This window comes from Myotis daubentonii, chromosome 4 (genome assembly GCF_963259705.1).
Source record: "Myotis daubentonii chromosome 4, mMyoDau2.1, whole genome shotgun sequence".
NCBI classification, from domain to species: Eukaryota; Metazoa; Chordata; class Mammalia; order Chiroptera; family Vespertilionidae; genus Myotis; species Myotis daubentonii.
This window is the reverse complement of record NC_081843.1, coordinates 3,664,838-3,685,690: the sequence shown is the minus strand read 5'-3', so window position 1 is coordinate 3,685,690 and position 20,853 is coordinate 3,664,838. Positions and strand designations below refer to the sequence as shown.

General features: G+C 44.9%; 1 long non-coding RNA gene across 1 annotated transcript; it reads right to left on the bottom strand.

Annotated features, from left to right (window-relative positions):
• Positions 1-474: 474 nt before the first annotated feature.
• Positions 475-20,132, bottom strand: LOC132232641 (uncharacterized). The gene is made up of 4 exons (XR_009452446.1): positions 19,869-20,132; positions 18,738-18,834; positions 6,976-7,068; positions 475-912 (listed from the first exon to the last, which is right to left on the bottom strand). It is a non-coding gene; the product is annotated as an uncharacterized LOC132232641 (long non-coding RNA).
• Positions 20,133-20,853: the final 721 nt, after the last annotated feature.

Below are 20,853 nucleotides of genomic sequence, written 5' to 3'. Positions count from 1 at the left end.
TCAAGTTGCAGTGTCTCAACCCAAATCCAGCCCTTCAGTTCGGCTCCTGGCTCCCAACTTCCATAGGGCCAGGTCCCTGAGAAGTTACATGTAAAGGGTTAAACACTGCCTCAAATGCCCAAACTTGACAGTTCATTTTGAGTAGAGTTTTTTTTTTTTTTCTAATTAAAAAAGCACTATATTGATGCTACACACAGAAAAACATTTGGTAAAACCTAATCTGCCAGTCCCATAACCAGAGATAAATACTGTGATAATCTTGGCATATAGTCTGCCCAGTTTTTGTTCCAAGCCTATGCATGTTCTTGCATATTTCCTTCTACATAAACACACTCTTCTCTAACCTCCATACTTCATACTACACGTGTTGTGAGCGCTGCTCTCACCTTCACAGCAGTCCTATGAGATCTGGGTCATCATCCCCAGCACTGAGATGAGGTTATACAGCAGATTCTAGGAAAGCAGGATTCGGGTTGGGCAGCCTGGTCTAGAGGTGCGCTGTGCTTCTGGCAGGAATGCACGCATCAAACTAAAGAGTTCTTACTCAGCAAAGGAAATCATCCACAAAATGAAAAGTCAACCCACAATGGGAGAACATATGCATCAATGATATATCTGATAAGGGATTAATAGCCAAAATTTATAAAATTATAAAACATCACCAAAATAAACAATCCAATTTAAAAATGGGCGAAAGACAGGAATAGACAATTCTCCAAGGAGAATATACAGATGGTTAACACACATATAAGATACCGTCATTAATCAGAGAGATGCAAATTAAGACCACGATGAGATATCCCCTCACAACGGTCAGAGTGGCGACCATCATCAAATCCACAAGCCAGTGCCGGTGAGGAGGCGGCGAAAGAGAGCCCTCTGCGCTGCTGGTGGGAGTGCAGCCTGTGCAGCCTGTGGAAAGCATATGGAGCCACAGTGACACCTCGATATGATGGACTAATTCGGGCGAGGGGGGTGTCCATTAAAGCTGAAAGTAGGTTTTCGGAATGCATGCGTTAAAAAGTTGACCAATTAGTTAACCTGTTTTTACTTACGTAGACACATTTGTGTAATTAAAATTATGCATGCAAAACTTTATGTATTACTGTAATTTTATTATATTTTTTACTCCTCACCCGAGGGCATTTTTCCATTGATTTTTAGAGAGAGTGGAAGAGAGGGAAAGACAGAGAAAAACATCGATGTGAGAGAAACACATCGATTGGCTGCCTCCTGCATGAGCCTCAACCGGGGCCCAGGCCGGGGAGGAGCCTGCAACCAAGGTACATGCCCTTGACCAGAATCGAACCTGGGGCCCTTTGGTCTGCAGGCCAACGCTCTATCCACTGAGCCAAACCGGCCAGGGCTGTATTATTGTAATTTTAAATTTACACTGAACAGGTCTAGTAGCTGTACGCATTCACCAGTCACCTCGAGTGAACAAATGCGCAGCTAGGGTGTGGCTTAGCGCACAGGGACACATTGCACAAGACAACAGCAATCACCACGCACAATGTGGTGTGATCACATGCTAATCATCGGCGGGATATTGTTTACGAGTGGTGACTCTTGGATTTAAACATGTAGACGATAGTTGTAGATATGTAGTATCTAGCAACCCTCAACTGTGCATATAAACCCCTGCTCGAATTTCCACCATTTTTTCATTTCTGTGTCCTACTTGTCTCCAGAATTACGATTCCAGGATTCATAAGAAATAAGAATATAATGTTTACAAGCTAAGAGGGAAAACAGAGACCCCAATTTTTCAATATGGATTAAATAAGGCACTATATGCTAAAGTATGAGCAATTTTGTCAGGATAATATAATACGAAACAAACCTATGCCAAATAGTGTTGCTGAGGACTTTGGCTAAGTCTTCTGACAGTGGTGATGTGTCCACACCACGCGGAGGCACCGCGAGGGGCAAGGATCAGGAGGAGGAGCAGCCTGTGCTGAAGGGAGAAGCAGCGGCTGGGGGGAGGGTGCAAGGCTCCCGATGGGGGTTAGTGAACAGGTACGTGAGTCCTGCCCAGGCGCCCCCCGCTGAGCCGCGTCGGGAGGAGGGCTCCCGCCGTCCCTGCACACCCCTGAGTTTGGTCCTTACGGCTCAGGATGCTCTGTGATTTCTGAAAAGCTTCCCCTAAAAAAGGAATGGACAGGCTAGGACAGTGGACGGCAAACTCATGCGTCAACAGAGCCAAATATCAACAGTACAACGATTGAAATTTCTTTTGAGAGCCAAATTTTTTAAACTTAAACTATATAGATAGGTACCTTGTTATTAACTTAATTTTAGGGTACTCCTAAGGCTTAGGAAGAGCCACACTCAAGGGGCCAAAGAGCCGCGTGTGGCTTGCGAGCTGCAGTTTGCTGACCACGGGGCTAGGAGATTAACAAGTTTTCTTCCCTGGAAAGTTATTTCAAAAGATTATTTTTTAAAAATTAGTATATGCTCACTTGTATTAGTAGAAAGGTTAATAAGCAAGAAAGAAATTAAAAATTAACCCTAATCCCACCATCAGGAGATCATCACTTTTCACATCTTAGTAAATATCCTTTCCTATTTTTTTTTATTTATTTTATTTTATTTTTATTTTTATTTTTTTTTATTAGAGCAAAAGTCTTTATTCTAGACATACATTACATCCATACCTTGAGCACAGTGGTCTGAGGATACACTGCTACAGGTGTGGTCCATGAACCTGCGGTACCACCAGCCCTGACAGTTTGTCAGAAGAACAAAATGTAGGGCCTGCAACAGACCCAGTCCATCCGAATAGCTGAGAATGGAGCCCCCAAATCTGCATTTAAGTTCTCTAGGTCAGTGGTCGCCAACCGGTGATCCGTGGACCACTGGTGGCCCGTGAGGTCCGAAGGTTGGCGACTGCTGCTCTAGGTGATTCTTATGCATCTTAAAGTTTTGAGTAACTAGTATTCGAAAATAAAGAAGGGAATAAACAATAAGTATCATAAAGACTAGGATTTTGCCAGGGACAAGTGACATGTTCTTGCTGTCATTTAGACTTTTAATAATCAGGGGAAAGGAGGAGGATGAATCAAATGCAAAATTACATGTGCGAAGAAGGCGCCTCAAATGCGTGCCTACAGGTGCGATCAGATACCTGCTCCACATCCTGTCTCACCGAGGCCTCTGGACCGGGCTAAGCAGCCAGCACGCTGGCCTCGCTCCCTGAGGGCAAGACTCTGGCTTAGCTGGGGGACAGGCTGGCAGGGGTGCGTACCCTGGTTCAGATGCCGGATGCAGTCGCTCAGGAGAACGTGGAACTTCTGCTCAGCGGCCTCCTGGAAGCAGAAGTAGCCGTGCCTGAGGAACGGCTGCCACAGGTACACGGGGAAATCCTTCGGCAGGACCACAAAGGGCGGGCTGTTCTCCTTCTCATTGGACGCAAGAGGGTCTGGGAAATGCCTGTCAGATAATAGATTGTATTCCTCTTCGGAGGTTAACACTTGGCCACCAGCTGGAAGGATTCGGCTTTTAGGAGCAGCTCCTCTCTGATAGGCCTCTTTGTTCTCATAGCTCTCCACAGCAAAATCACTTTTAACCACCACATATCTCTCCTTCCACTTCTTTATATCTTCGGCAAACTGGCATAGTTCTGCTTCATACAAAACGGTTCCAGGATCCAATGGTGGCTTGGTCTTCAAAAATTGTGATGTTAAATCTCTTTGTTGTTCTACTTCACTGCGCACATGATTGCAGAAGGCCACAGAGTACTGGCGACTGTAGAAGGGACTGAAGTTTTTGATTGCAGCCTCAGTTTTCCCTCGGATGTAGGCGCACTTGCCCTCGTCCAGCTGGCTGGAGGCCGAGGCGCCCATGGCGGCGGGGCGCGCGGTGCTGGGCGCGGCACGGACGGCTCCCTCCGGTGGGCACCCGCTGCTCGCTCCCGGCGGCTGATGCCCCTATTTTTTTTATTATATTCACTTATATATTTCCTTTTATAAAAATGCAGTCATAATGCATATGCTACTTATGGTGATGGCCAAGTAGTGCAATTGATTAGAGCATTGTTCCAGATACACCAACGCGGCTGCAGGTTCGATCCCAGCAGGGCGTTCATTCAACCAATGAATGCATAAATAAGTGGAACAAATAGATGTTTCTCTGTGTCTTTCTCTCAAATCAATAAATTACAACAAACAAAATTGCCCTGGTCAGAGCATCCTCCTATGAGAGTGAACCAGCGATCTTTTCTGTCTAAGAAAGGAGCTCGCTGCCATTTTGACATGACCATCAGACCCTCAGGAGACTGCCATCTTAGGCTCTGTCTTACCCCTCCCCTTCCTCTGAATTAGCCAATCGTGCAATAATGGGGACCTGAGCTTTGAGCCCTGACCAATCAAGTTAGAGATCAGAGTGAGGGACAAGGCAGACCCGAGTCAGGAAATGAAACCCTACGGGACGTATGCTGCCTCATCACTTCCAGCTGCACCAGCACCCTCCTGTGCGGAGTGAATTCGCCTTGCCAGCCCAGGTTCAAGTGTTTGTGTCATTCCTGAAACATAGGTGAGAGAATTTCTAACAGTCCCAATGATACACCAAGGTTATGGGTTCATTCCCCGGTCAGGGCACACACAAGAAAAAAAAATTCGTAATAATGCATATGCTACTTTAATAACATGATTTTATCATTTGCCATATATCATGAGTAAGTTTTCAAATCAATAAACCTATTTCAGCACATCCTTTTAAAAGGTTACAGAATATTCCATTATATGGATATTACCATATTTTATTTAACCAATCCCCTACTTTTCAGATATTCCCCGATTTTGCAATTCTGTGACAAACACCTTTACACGTACCTATGACTATTCTCTATGAATGCTGTCTAATTTTCCTGTCTGCTAACAGTCTTTCTTAAAATGTTACTGACTTTTGGAGAGAGAGAAAGAAAAACAGATTTGCTGTTTCACTTTAATTATGCCTTCATTGGCTGATTCTTGTATGTGCCCTGACCAGGAATCAAACCCGCAACCCCGGCACATGGGGCAACGCTCCCACCGAGCTACCGGCCAGGACCCAGGACAGTCTTTGCCATCATGATGGCCTCTTGGTGCCTCTGTGAGCATGGATCTGTAACTGCAACTGCAGTGGGCAGAAGGAGGAAGGTTCCATTGGCTTTTCTCTGCCTGATCACTGAATTGTGTACATGTGAAGCTACATGCTCATCTCTGAAAAAAATAAAGGTCTTTTAGCTTCAAATTTGTTATGAAAACACTTGGTTTTGTTTGGGCTTTTGAGGTCAGGTCAGACTGACCTCTTAGGTCATTTGAATGCCCAAGGGCGATTTACAGATTCTTCAGATGTGGTCTTATCAGAAAGCAAAGCTCCAGCGGTTTGGCAGTTGCTAGATAACGGTTACAACTAAGAAATTCTATGACAAGGAAGGTAATAGTCTGTTGATTTGAGGTCACAGGAAGATTAGAGAGCAAGGAGGGTAATGGCATTAGACCAGCCGTGGGCAAACTACGGCCCGCGGGCTGGATCCAGCCCGTTTGAAATGAATAAAACTAAAAAAAAAAAAGACCGTACCCTTTTATGTAATGATGTTTACTTTGAATTTATATTAGTTCACACAAACACTCCATCCATGCTTTTGTTCCGGCCCTCCGGTCCAGTTTAAGAACCCACTGTGGCCCTCGAGTCAAAAAGTTTGCCCACCCCTGCATTAGACACTGGCACTGTGCAATTTCAGGATTCAAATTTGCAGTCGTGGTGCCCCAGCCTTTTCGTTGATAATATGTAAGTAGGTCAGACCTAACGAAAGAGAAGCTACAGGCTCTTCTGTGAAGATTCATTCCACTTTAGTCTGACAGCTCTAGGGAAAGCTAAGGGGAAGGGGAAAATTACCCGGTGAGATAGTCCAAAATCTTTTGGTCAGGTTTAACACGTTCATGCATAACACAGCCACTCCTCCAGCAACAAGTGAGATGCATGTTAACTCTCTCCCCCTCGGGAGGCACTGAAAGACCAGGACGTAGGCAGGCTGAGGCACTGGAACTGTGGCACGGCCGTTATCCAGGCTGTCAGCTGCCACCTACCCTCATCTGCTGGGGTCCCTGTGACAACAGCAGTCTTTTGCTGACCTGAGGATCCATTCTGAATGAAATTAAAGGTAAGCGGGCTGCTGAGCATTATACTTAAGGTGACCAACACAGTACAATTTCTCTGGGGAGGATGTGCTTAAGGGAGATGAATGGTAATAATGACATCAATCATAACTATCATTTATTGAATGTATACTTCATCCCAGTATTCTGCTAAGTACCACTAATAAGTTATTATATATTAGCACACTGTATTATCATCTATGCAGGACTCAGCCATTGTGTTACACCACCTCACAATAATCCTTTGCAGTAGCCTCTATTGTCATCCTCACTCCAGAGAAAAAGCTGAGGCTGAGGAGGTTAGAGAATTTGTCCAAGATGACACAGCCATCAACAGGCAAAGCCAGGAACACACCATGATACGACAAACTCAGAAACTTTAGCTCTTGGCCACTCAGTTAAGAACTGAGAAACTGTCATCTACACACTGTGTGATGGGTTGCAATGTCGTTGAAGGGTGACTTACTAATTAGAAAAAAGTAAAACACAAGGGAGCTTAAGCAGGGAAATCCTACTTCTGATCTTAAATGTACAAAACTAAGCCTAACTGATTATAATTGAGGCAAATTCTCCAAGAAAAAAACAAAACACTTGGTCAAAAGACAGGAGTAATGTACAAAGGTTTCATTAACATAGCAACTAGAGAAAAGTTATGTGATATTTAGTCTTCATCCTAGAGCATAGATCTACGTTTTCTAAAATGTAAGTGAAAGGGTCTGCTTTCAGTTACTGAAAATGATCCTGGAACTGAATGCACTGGTTCACTGGTGCATTCGACTCAAGACATCATAGACTAGACCCCAGTTTGCAATACTCCAGTTGAAAAAGTACTTACCATTTCACAGTCAAGTCCAAAGAGAGGACCGACTTTTGTCTGTTACAGAACCATTACATTTGGTAGGTACAAAGTTTGCACACTCAGGAAAACCTAGGAGGAAAGGGAATAAGATATTGTCTTTCGGACCAGAGATGGTAAATATCGTTAGGCTCCTCTTGGGAAAGCTGAAATAACACATTTGCTGGACACATTCTTTAAGTGAGACACTTGAAATATCTAAATCTATCTATCTATCTATCTATCTATCTATCTATCTATCTATCTATCTATCTATACATATAAAAGGCTAACATGCTAAGTGTCCGACTGTCCAACCAGTCACTATTACGCACACTGACCATCAGGACAGATGCTCAACGCAGGAGCTGCTGAGCTGCAGTAATTTGGCAGCAGCGGTTCTCGGGTGATGCACCCCAAAACCAAAGAAGAGGGAGCCTGATTCCTCATGGGACCGCTTGATTCCACCTTCAGCTGTGGGTTATGTTGTTGCTGGGACACCGTTGGCCCTGAATCTGGTTACTGCTCACTTGCATTTGCGTTCCACACCCTGTACAACAGCAACTTTGCAGAGTGCCCTGTCACACTCCGGGACCCCTCGAGGGATGTCAGGGAGCCGATTTCAGTCTGATCCCTGCAGGCCAGGCCGAGGGACCCCACTCACTCCGCAGATGCCCTTCGAGCCATGGCACCACCCCAGGTGCGGCCGGCCAGGGAGGGACCATGGGAGGTTGACTCCAGGGTGTGTCCAGCCCATCTCGCCCAGTCCTGCCCCACCGGCCACCTTCTAATTCATTTCCTTTCAACGTGCACGAATCTGTGCACCTGGTCACGAGTAGATTAAATATGAGACAATCTGTCTTCAAGTTTTCCTCCACTGACTTTCAGATTGTGGGAGAGTAATGTAGGTTGCTGTTATAGGAAAGACTAGGGCCTGGACTTCCTGACAGTTACCAAGTAACAATTCTTCCTCCTATTAGAAAAGAGATTATAACTAAATTATGGCTAAATCCAAAGTCCCTAGACCATTTCCAAGGAAGGATGAATAAAGCATGCAAATGGCTGCATGTGGCATTTTTCTCTTCTAAACCAAGCAAGAAAAAGGGGGGATGAGATTCTGTACTAGCAGAAATCTAAAAGGATTTCATGGTGAGCAAAAGGTTTGTGTAATATTCACCAGTGCACCCTGCACCCAACTCTACCCTGGAAATCTCTCTGAGATCTCTGTCTAGAAATGTGCTTCCATTTTCTGAAGTATAGCCTGCAAACTCCCTACAGAAGTTCAGCCATGGGCCTAGGCTGAACTGTTATGTACCCTAAATCAGTAAAAGGCGGGCAGCACAGTCTCCTTCCCTGCTCGCTGGGCCGGAGGCAGGGCACCAGGGTGAGCACCCGCCCCATCCCCACCCAACCCCCGCCTCATGGAAATCCTATGTATATAAACCATTTTACAGAGAGCTTTTTCACTTAAATAAATTAACCTTAAAACAAAATTTGTTTCCAGAATATATAAAGATCTCTAATAACTCAATAATAGACAGCCCAATTAAAAAATGGACACAGGTCAGGCTCTGTAGCTCAGAGGTTGAGCATCCACCCATGAACCAAATGGTCATTCTTTCAATTCCCAGTCAGGGCACATGCCCGGGTTGCAAGCTTGATCCCCCATGGGGGCATGTAGGAGGCAGCCAATCGATGTTTCTCTCTCCTTGATGTTTCCATCTCTCTATTCCTCTCCCTAAAAATCAAAATAAAAAAATTTTTTTTAAATATACACAGGATCTGAAAAGATACACAAATGGCCAATAAGCAGAGGAAAAGATAGTCAACATCATCAGCCATCAGAGAACTGCATTGATGTTTCTATCTCTATCCCTCTCCCTAAAAAATCAATAAAATTAAAAAAATATGTTTAGAAAATGGACACAGGCCCAGCTGCGTCTCCATGGTTGAGCATCAACCTACGAACCAGGAGGTCACGGTTCGATTCCCGGTCAGGGCACATGCCCAATTGGCAGAGTCAATCCCCAGTGGGGGGCATGCAGGAGGCAGCCAATCAATGATTCTCTCTCCCCACTAATGTTTCTATCTCTCCCTCTCCCTTCCTCTCTGAAATCAATAAAAATATATTTTTTTAAAATGGACACAGGATCTGAAAAGATATGCAAATGGCCAATAAGCAGAGGAAAAGGTAGATGGTTAACATCATCAGCCATCAGAGAACTGCAAATCAAAACCACAATGATACTACTTCACACCCACTACAAAGAGTGTAATAAAAAAGACAGAGAATAATAAATGTTGGTAAGAATGTGCAGAAATTGCAACCCTCATCCACTGCTGGTGGGAGTGGGAAACAGCGCAGCTCCTTTGGAAAATAGTCTGGTAGTTCCTCAAAAGGTTCAACACACAGTTACTCAGTGACCCAGCAGTGCCACTCCTTGGTATAATATATACCCAAGAAAAATGAAAACATATGTCCAAACAAAAACTAGCACCTAAATGTCCACAGCGGCATTACTCACTCATAAGAGCCAAAAAGTGGAAACAACCCCAATGTCCACCAACTGATGAACAAATGAATCAAATGTGGCATATTACTACATCAGATAGGCTGAGAATGAAAATAAATGAAGTACTGATACATGTTACAACATGGATGAACCTTGAAACTTCATGTTAAATGAAAAAAGCCAGTCACAAAAGACGATGATTCCATTTACACGAAATGTTCACAGGAGGTAAATCTAGACAGAAAGTAGATTAGTGTGCCCTAACTGGTTTGGCTGAGTGGATAGAGCGACCTGCAGACTCAAGGGTCCCGGGTTCGATTCCGGTCAAGGGCATGTACCTTGGTTGTGGGCACATCCCCAGTAGGGGGTGTGCAGGAGGCAGCTGGTTGATGTTTCTCTCTCATCGATGTTTCTAACTCTCTATCCCTCTCCCTTCTTCTCTAGAAAAAAAAGAAAGAAAGAAAGTAGATTAGTGGTTGACTAGGGCCAAGGGCATTGTGGGAGAAACAATAGTATGGGGTTTCTTTGGGGGTGATGAAAGTGTCCTAAAGTTGAGTGTGGTGATGGCTATAAAACTCTTGAAAAACATAGTAAAAACTATTAAACTGCGTACTTTTATTTTTTTGAACTGTAGACTTTAAGTGGGTGAATTGTATGGTAGGTTAATTATATTTCAACAGAGCTGTTTTATTAAAACACACACACACACACACACACACACACACACACACACACACATAGAAATTTAACATCACTGTTGTGATTAAGAGGTAATAAAATAAATAAAATGAGCCCTGGCCAGTGATGCTCAATGGATAGAGTGTTGGCCTGTGCATCAAAGGGTCTTGGGTTCGATTCCTGGTCATAGGAACCTACCTGGGTTGCAGGTTGGATCCCCAGCAGGTGCAGGAGGCAACCAATCCATGTGCCTCTCTCACATCAATGTTTTTCTCTCTCTCTCAACCCCACTTACTTCCACTCTTTCTGTCAATGGAAAAAATATCCTCAGGTGAGGATTAACAAATAAAATTTAAAAAAAAGAAATCAAATCACATTTATTCAATTCCTGCTACATAACCAACCAAGGCTGAGCCCAGATCTGCTCTATTCATTGAAGAAAATGGAGGTGGAGTGGCTTAGAAGTATTGGAGAAGTGTTAAAGACATACTGACTTTTTAATATACTAAGAAGAAATGAAAGAAAACCAAAAAAGGAATAACTTTCAGATTAAATATTTCAATGCTAGTTAAGGTCATGTTCATGTACTACCTCAATTCAACACTTTATCAACCATGGTACACATCCTACACTGTAGGAAATGTTTCAATTCCCCATTAAAATAAGATAGAACAAGTCACTTGGAAAGCAGCCCCTCAAAAAAGAACTTTCATGCCGAAACTGGTTTGGCTCAGTGGATAGACTGTCGCTCTACAGACTGAAAGGTCCCAGGTTCGATTCCGGTAAAGGGCATGTACCTGGGTTGCAGGCACATCCCTAGTGGGAGATGTGCAGGAGGCAGCTGATTGATGTTTCTCTCTCATCGATGTTTCTAATTCTCTATCTCTCTCCCTTCCTCTCTGTAAAAAATCAATAAAATATATTTTTTAAAAAAAGAACTTTCACCAGTAATCCTATCTAATAACAGACAAACATAGTAATTAACCGTACCTCTGACACGCTTCCCATTGGCTAATCAGGGCGACATGCAAATTAACTGCCAACCAAGATGGCGGCCAGCAGCCAGGCAGCTGAAGCGAACAGGAGGCGTGCTTGCTCCAGTGATGGAAGAAGCCAAGGTTCCCCGCCTGCCGCCGCCCAGCTCTGAGTTGCACTCTAAGCAACTATGTTGCAATTATAGAAGCTAAACAATCCCCAGAAACCTGCTTTCAGCAGGCCGAGCCTCAGAGCTGGAGTTGCAACAGTGTTTCAATTATAGAAGCTAAACAAAGCCCAGATACCTGCTTTCAGCAGTGGAGGCCTCAGAGCTGGAGCCAAGCCTCAGAGCTAAAGCTGGCTCTCAGCTCCAGTGACAGCCATAGAAAGTAAATAAATTCCAGAATTAAAAAAAAAAGAGGTTGGGAGCTTCAGTCACCCACCAGCCTGAAAACGGGCCTCAGCCCCTCACCCAGACTGGCCAGGCACCCCAGTGGGGACCCCCACCCTGAAGGGGGTGTTACCAGCTGAAAACAGCCATCAGCCCCTCATCCAGGCTGGCCAGGCACCCAAGTGGGACCCCCACCCTGATCCGGGACACCCTTCAGGGAAAACCAGCCAGCCCCTACCCGTGCACCAGGCCTCTATTCTATGTAGTAACAGGGTAATATGCAAACTGACCCTAAGGGCAGAACAACTGGGAATGACTGGTCACTATGACACACACTGACCACCAGGGGGCAGACGCTCAATGCAGGAGCTGCCCCCTGGTGGTCAGGGCGCTCTCACATGGGAGGAGCTCTGCTCAGCCAGAAGCCAGGCTGATGGCTGCCAGTACAGCGGTGGTGGTGGCAGCCTCTCCTGCCTCCTCAGCAGCGCTAAGGATGTCCGACTGCAGCTTAGGCCTGCTCCCCGCTGGCAAGTGGACATCCCTCGAGGGCTGCCGGGCTGCCAGAGGGATGTCTGATTGCCATCTTAGGCCCAATTCCCAGGGAGCAGGCCTAAGCCAGCAGGTGGTCATCACCTGAGGGGTCCCAGACTGCGAGAGGGCACAGGCCAGGCTGAGGGGCCCCCTTTCCCCCTGAGTGCACAAATTTTTGTGCACCGGGCCTCTAGTCTAATCTAATAAAAGACAAACATGCAAATTGACCATACCTTTGCTATGCCTTAAGCCACGCCCACCAGCCAATCAGAGCAACTGTATGCAAATTAACCCAACCAAGATGGCTGCCAGCAGCCACGGAGCTGGAGCGAGCAGGAGGCTTGGTTGCTCCAGTGATGGAGGAAGCCAAGCTTCCCGCCTGCTGTGGCTGGCTCTGAGCTCCACTCAAGGCAACAAGTTTAAATTATAGACGATAAATAAACCTCTGATACCTGCTTTCAGCTGGCCATGGCCACCTAGATGGAGCGAGCAGGAGGTTTGGGTTGCCCCTGGTGAAGGAGGAAGCCAAGCTTCCCTGGCTGGCTCTGAGCTCCACTCAAGGCTACAAAGTTTCAATTATAGAAGGTAAATAAATCTCAGAATAGAGGGAGAACCAAGATGGCGGCATAGGTTAACCCAGAAGTTTGCTGCTTTGAACAACTACTTCAAAAGTGAAACCAAAAAACGGAAGGGACATCACCCAGAACCACAGGAACGCTGGCTGAGTGGAAGTCCTACAACTAGGAGGAAAGAGAAACGCACACGGACACTCAGAGGAGGTGCAGTGGTGAAGTCAAATTCTGAGGTGCGGAGTGCGAGGAGCGGGCTGGCGGCGGAGGGCGCGGTTGGCGTTTTCAATCGGGAGGTAGTCACAGACTCTGAGCACCAGATCCGGGCGAGTCTTTAGGGACCCAGACTCAAACGGGAGAAGCGGGACTGTCTGGCTTCGGTCAGAGCGAGTGCAGCTTTCTCTCTGAGCTTTGCAGCGGGTGCTGGGACTCAGAGAGGCAGAGCCCCTTGGGACAGGACTGAGAGCCACCATAACTGCTCTCTCCGGCCCACCCTGTTGATCCTGTGCGACCCGCCCTGCCCAAGCCCTGCACAGACGCATTTGCCAGATAGCCTCAGGCAAAGGCTAGATTAGCACCTCCCTAGAGGACAGAAGTTCTCTCACTGCTGACACAGCTGATTCTCATAGCCACTTGGCCTGGAGGTCAAACCCTCCCTGGAATTAGCTACAACAATCAAGATTTATCTATAAGACTGCGAACAAAGACCACTAGGGGGTGCACCAAGGAAGCATAACAAAATGTGGAGACAAAGAAACAGGACAAAATTGTCAATGGAAGATATAGAGTTCAGAACCACACTTTTAAGGTCTCTCAAAAACTGTTTAGAAGCTGCCGATAAACTTAATGAGATCTACATGAAAACTAATAAGACCCTCGATCTTATATTGGGGAACCAACTAGAAATTAAGCACACACGGACTGAAATAACGAATATTATACAGACGCCCGACAGCAGACCAGAGGAGCGCAAGAATCAAGTCAATGATTTGAAATGCGAGGAAGCAAAAAACATCCAACCAGAAAAGCAAAATGAAAAAAGAATCCAAAAATGCGAGGATAGTGTAAGGAGCCTCTGGGACAGCTTCAAGCGTACCAACATCAGAATTATAGGGGTGCCAGAAGATGAGAGAGAGCAAGATATTGAAAACCTATTTGAAGAAATAATGACAGAAAACTTCCCCCACCTGGTGAAAGAAATGGACTTACAGGTCCAAGAAGCTCGGAGAACCCCAAACAAAAGGAATCCAAAGAGGACCACACCAAGACACATCATAATTAAAATGCCAAGAGCAAAAGATAAAGAGAGAATCTTAAAAACAGCAAGAGAAAGAAACTCAGTTACCTACAAGGGAATACCCATACGACTGTCAGCTGATTTCTCAACAGAAACTTTGCAGGCCAGAAGGGAGTGGCAAGAAATATTCAAAGTGATGAATACCAAGAACCTACAACCAAGATTACTTTATCCAGCAAAGCTATCATTCAGAATTGAAGGTCAGATAAAGAGCTTCACAGATAAGGAAAAGCTAAAGGAGTTCATCACCACCAAACCAGGATTATATGAAATGCTGAAAGGTATCCTTTAAGAAGAGGAAGAGGAAGAAAAAGGTAAAGATACAAATTATGAACAACAAATATGCATCTATCAACAAGTGAATCTAAGAATCAAGTGAATAAATAATCTGATGAACAGAATGAACTGGTGATTATAATAGAATCAGGGACATAGAAAGGGAATGGACTGACTATTCTTGGGGGGGAAAGGGGTGTGGGAGATGTGGGAAGAGACTGGACAAAAATCGTGCACCTATGGATGAGGACAGTGGGTGGGGAGTGAGGGCGGAGGGTGGGGCGGGAACTGGGAGGAGGGGAGTTATGGGGGGGAAAAAAAGAGGAACAAATGTAATAATCTGAACAATAAAGATTTAATTTAAAAAACAACAACAACAAGTGAATCTAAGAATCAAGTGAATAAATAATCTGATGAACAGAATGAACTGTTGATTATAATAGAATCAGGGACATAGAAAGGGAATGGACTGACTATTCTTGGGGGGGGAAAGGGGTGTGGGAGATGTGGGAAGAGACTGGACAAAAATCGTGCACCTATGGATGAGGACAGTGGGTGGGGAGTGAGGGCGGAGGGTGGGGCGGGAACTGGGAAGAGGGGAGTTATGGGGGGGGGAAAAAAGGAACAAATGTAATAATCTGAACAATAAAGATTTAATTAAAAAAAAATAAAAATAAAAATAAAAAAGAAATAAATCTCAGAATAAAAAAGAAAAAGAAAAAAGGAGAGGCTGGGAGCTTCCGTCGGGGGGGCGGGGGGGGTGCTTGGCCCGACTGAAAATGGCCCTCAGCTCCTCACCCAGACTGGCCAGGCAACCCAGTGGGAACCCCTGACCCTAAGGGGGGTGTGGCCAGCCTAAAAACAGCCATCAGCCCCTCACCCAGGCTGTCCAAGCCTCCATGGGGTGAGGGTCCCCACTGGGGGACCAGCCTGCAAACAGCCATCAGCTCCCCGCTGGCAAGTGGACATCCCCTGATGGCTCCCGGGCTGCCAGAGGGATGTCTGACTGCCAGCTTAGGCCCAATCCCCCCGGGAGCGGGCCTAAGCCAGCAGGTGGTCATCCCCCGAGGGGTCCCAGACTGCAAGAGGGCACAGGCCGGGCTGAGGGACCCCCCCTTCACCTCCCCCCCCCCCGGGGTGCACAAATTTTTGTGCACCAGGCCTCTAGTGTTTTTAAATAAACTGCTATGCCAAACCGGTTTGGCTCAATGGATAGAGCGTCGGCCTGCGGACTAAAGGGTCCCAGGTTTGATTCCGGTCAAGGGCATGTACCTTGGTTGCTGGCACACCCCCACTGGGGGGAGTGCAGGAGGCAGCTGATCAATGTTTCTCTCTCATCGATGTTTCTAGCTCTCTATCCCTCTCCCTTCTTCTCTGTAAAAAATCAATAAAATATATTTTAAAAAAAATAAAAAATAAACTGCTAGATATTCTTACATTGTTACCAACATCAAATTTGATCCAAACCAGCCTTGTACTGGAAAGTGAAATCTTTTCATTTCCTCCTTAGTGAGCAGGCGTTGGTCAGGCCCATTTTCTTAGAGCCATACTTTTGAATGATGGGGTCATTCTGCAGGTTGATGCTGACTTTTTAACTGGCAGAATGTAAAACCCCTGAAATGAGAAGGACATTTGAATGTATTCCACTCAGCTTATGTTTAAGAGATCTCAGAGGACATGGCTCATAATGTTGTGAAGGGTAAATATGGAGAAAATCAAAAGATGTGCAAGACCCAAGCCCAACTTTTAAGGAGCTTGCACTCTAATACAGTTATAGGAACACAAAGAGAAAACAAGTTCCAAACAGCCTATAATAGCAACAGCTACAAAAGGAAAAGGAAGAGAATACACTGGCTGGGGTGGTCAGAGATTCGAAAGAAAAAAAGATTAGTTGGGTCTTGAAGGAAGAATTCATATAATTGGTATGTCAGACCCACCCATTATAGTGCCTGTCACTCCGAACAGCCCATTCTAGCAAAATCTACTCCATCCTTAGGCACTTACTAAAGCACCAGCCTAGCTTAGGACATGTTCAAAAGTGACAATGGCAGCTAAGCTGGTCAGACTGCTTGCTTCCAGAATTGAACCAGGAAAGGCAGAAAACTGACCAGTTAGAAGAGAACAGAAAAGAGAAGCCGCCCTGTAGGGTACGGCTATGGGGTTAAGCCTGGAACTGACCTGTTGGCAAAGCCACAAACGAGTCCCAGCTTAGAGGGCACAGCCCTCTTAGCATAATTAAGCTTGACCTTATGATGCTCCCTAGATCTTATCTGGGTAGCTAATGGGTGAGGGAGCTGCAGCAAGTGCTGCCAAAACAAGTGAAACTCACAAAAACATTGTAACTATGATGACCACTACCTTGTTTACCTCTGGCTATAAAATAAAGGCTCAGCTTGCCTCTGGATCTCTCTATGTGGCCTCAGCCAGGCACAGGAGATCCACCTAGACCCAGCTTATTCTCTTTGTCGTTTCTACATCCTTCGCTGCCCACCCCCCTCAGGCTCACCGAACCCTTGGCTGAGCTGGCCCCGCACACAGGCCCTGAGAGGGATAGCGAGCAGCTCCTCACTCCGGCATTTCAGACTCCTGATGGCTTCCTAGCACCAGTTTCCTTCCAACAATGCCCCTCTCACTTAAGGTGGCCTGAATGAGTTTCTGGTCCTTGCAACCAAAGAAAGCTAGTCTCCTAAGTAGAAAGAGGCATTCCAGGAAAGACAGAAATATACAAAGCACAGTTGGTAAGACAGTAACTAGACCAGTTGGGGGAAAAACAAAGAATCTGTGTAGGAGAGCAGCACAGGTAACAAAGCTGAGAGAAGAGTGTAAAAGTAAATTGTAGACCACTGTGCATGTCTGGCTCAAGAGTTGGCACTTTAGGCCATCATTCCAGACATAACGGGGAACAAAAGAAAGTTCCTGGGAGGGGAAGTGGCATATACTGATGCCTTAAGAGAAAAATGGTACCAACAGAAAAGGGGATTAGAAGATGGGAGCTTATTATTCAGGGGTGAGAAAAATGCTTTTAGTTATGTTATGATTGAGAAATATCCAAGTAGCAACATCCATCAGGCTATCAAAAATGCAGGCCTGGAATCTGGGACAGCAGGCCTAGAGGTAAAAATATAGGATTATCCATGGAAGAGTGTTATATAATCTTGGAAAGAAGATCAGAGAGCTATAGACTGGTGATGGCGAACCTTTTGAGCTCGGTGTGTCAGCATTTTGAAAAACCCTAACTTAACTCTGGTGCCGTGTCACATATAGAAATTTTCTGATATTTGCAACCATAGTAAAACAAAGACTTATATTTTTGATATTTATTTTATATATTTAAATGCCACTTAACAAAGAAAAATCAACCAAGAAAATGAGTTCGCGTGTCACCGCTGACACACGTGTCATAGGTTCGCCATCACTGCTATAGACGATACCTTGGCAACTTTGCTATTTAAGATGAGAAAACAAAGGAAAATCTTTAAGAAGACAGCGAAATAGCCATAAACTCTGACTCCTCAATGCCTACATAATAAACTCCAAAGTCCTTCCCATGGCCTTTACCACCTATAGGACATGGCTTTAACCTATCCCTCAAGCCTTATCTCTCACCATTCCCTCCTTATCCAATCATCCCCAACATCTGCAGTCATACCAAATTTATTTTTCCTGATATCTTTTCTTTCACAACTCGCCAGTTTTACATAAGCTTTGAGTCTCATAATGACTACTCTGTGATTTACTAAAAAATGTTTATAATACAGTTCAAGTTCAAGCAAACACAGCTCCAATTCAGATGAGGGCATCTACTGGGCAGGAAAGTAATGGGCAGGTAGGAAGTTAGGTGCCTTGGAGACAGAGGGTGGTAGGGAGCACAGTCCTGAAGGAGATGGAAGGAATCACTGGTTATTCCTCACTGCTTTTCCATGTCCCTTGAGTGCAACTATTCAACTATTTGGGAAAACAGAAAGAGCATCACTGAACAACACGTACCTTCCTACGTGTAATGAAGTCTGATAAGTTCTAGTCTATTCCACCACTCACCTCCTTCCCGCCCCAAAACAGGTTAGCTATAATTTGCTCATGGGACACAGCCCACAGTTTGAAAAGCATTGCCATCATGGACATGTATCTCTCAGCTGGCCAGCATCGACACCTCCTGCTTATTCTCCACTGTGAGAGGAACAGTGTCCCTTAGTCATAAGGTGGCCTTTACGTCAGTCCCATCTGTGTACTTGGAAGTACAAAGACCCAGTGACAGTTTAAAAAGTATTCACAGTAATTCCTAAGAGTCCAAGGCCAGTGATCACCAGAGAAAGCCTGAACTCTAACATAGCCAGATGGCTCTGAGGCATGAAATGCTAGCTGTGATTTCTGTTGTCTAATCTCCCTGGATATTGCCAATTTTTCCCTTTAAAAAATTGCTTCCTGCTTAATTAGTTAGAGGTTAGCTTTGGTGCTTGCAAGAATAAAAATGCCTGATAAATCTACTCAATACCTTCTAGAATGAACAAATCAAACCAGAGTCACCGCCATACCTGTGATTTTCTTGGACAGATCCCCAGTTGTTCGTTTCTTCTGCAGCCCAATGATATCAGCTAGAAAATCAGATGATGGAAAAGGCAAGCGGAATTTCTGCAAATAACGTAACGGGTTTTTACAACAATACTTGAAAGCAGTTAAAATACCATAAAGCCTGGTCTTTCATTCATTGTCAGCTCAGTGCTAGAGAAGGTCTGGACCTAACTGCTTGCATTGTAAAAGGAGGACTGCTTTCTTCATGTGTAAAGTAATGAGGTAGCTGAAGTTACATTCATCCCACCCCAGAAATTTTCTTTGCTTCTTTGATTACACGTTGCAAATAAGACACACACTACAGAAATGTCTAACTTTAAAAAGTCCCTTATGTTTCCAAAGCACTCCCAAGTCTGTTACTGCAGCAGACAGCACGCCACATAGGTTAGGGCAGATGACACTGCAAAGCCACGTGGCTGAGAGCTCCAGCCACCGGCTCCCCAGCTGCAATTCCAGCTCCACACGCTGTAATTTGGGGGGGTTTCTCTATGTGTAAGATGGGAATAAAATATCTGTCTCTTACAGGACCATTGTGAGAACTAAAGATGACGCACGCAGCATGATTAATGTAGGCTGAGCACACAGGTAGTGTTCAAGAAATGAAGCACAAAAGAAAATGGACACCCAAGGAGATTAAATTGGGGCTCACCAACTGAAGTGCCCTCAGGGGCCAATATGTGAGCCAGTCCAGTAGAAACTGGTGGAGGCTGTGGGAGAACGGAGAGCACACGTCTCCTGTGAAGATGACAGCTGCTATTCAGCTCCAGGTACTGTTCTAAGGGGCCCAATCTTGTGATGTTGTCAAGAGATTCAGATTTTACATAAATTTTACAATTTTTGAAAACACCACAGCCCAAATAAAATAAGACAAAATCAACCTGGGAATTATAGACTGCAATCTGGGAATAAAAGTTTTGCCTAGATTATCATAGACAAACCCAACCTCCAAATGAGATTTCTGCATCTTAGTCTCTTTTCATTTTCCACAACCCTTTCACTCTTCCAATCAGGTCACCCGGGAGCAATGGTTGGGGACCTGTGTGCTAATGCCTGGGTGGGAGGACCTGATTCAGTATGAAGTTTTGTTAACTCACATGTCTGAATGCCTTTCAGAGAAATCCAAACTCCAAATAGAACCAGGAAATGTGTAGCTGACTCAGTCCCTGCACTACAAAAACCACAGCGTTGCTCAGGTGGTTTTGGTGAAAAAGCTGGCACCAGCTGTTGAAAAATCAAGCCAACACAGCTAAGAGTGACACCGGCATACCGAAGGGAAGTGTGGGGAAAAGCAGTGAGCACCAGCTGATGGAGTTTATCATCACTCACTGACTGCCTGGAAATTAAAAACTGCTGTTACTGCCCAGAGTTCAAATACAGACTCTTGAGTTAATTATTTATTACATTCAAATTAAGTACAATTGCATGTGCAAATCAATGTATTCAAATCCAAAATTCTGTTAAAATGTGTTTCAAATCTTAAAATCCAATTTGTTTTAAATAGGAGCCAATCTCAAGATCCCAACCTGGCTCAGCGGTTCTTCCTGGGCTGAAAGAAAGTTGGTTTTGGACAAATGGACAGACCAATGACAATAGTTGTTCATGCATAAGATGGCTTTTGGGGTATCTAGCCAACCTCCACTGGACAGGTGTGCATTTGAAAATCTATTGATTGGTACATATAAAAAAGTAACCCTTCAAAATAACAATGAGGTACCATCTCACACCTGTCAGAATGGCTATCATCAACAAATCAACAAATGACAAGTGCTGGAAAGGAACTGGAGAAAAGGGAACACTTGTGCACTGCTGGTGGGAATGCAGACTGGTGCAGCCACTATGGAAGACAGTATGGAGTTTCCTCAAAAAGTTAAAAATGGGACTCCCATTTGACCCAGTGATCCCACTTCTGGGAATATATCCCAAGAAACCAGAAACACCAATCAGAAAGGATATATGCATCCCTATGTTCATAGAAGCACAATTTACCATAGCGGAGATCTGGAAACAGCCTAAGTGACCATCAGCAGATGAATGGATTAGAAAACTGTGGTACATCTACACAATGGAATACTATGCTGC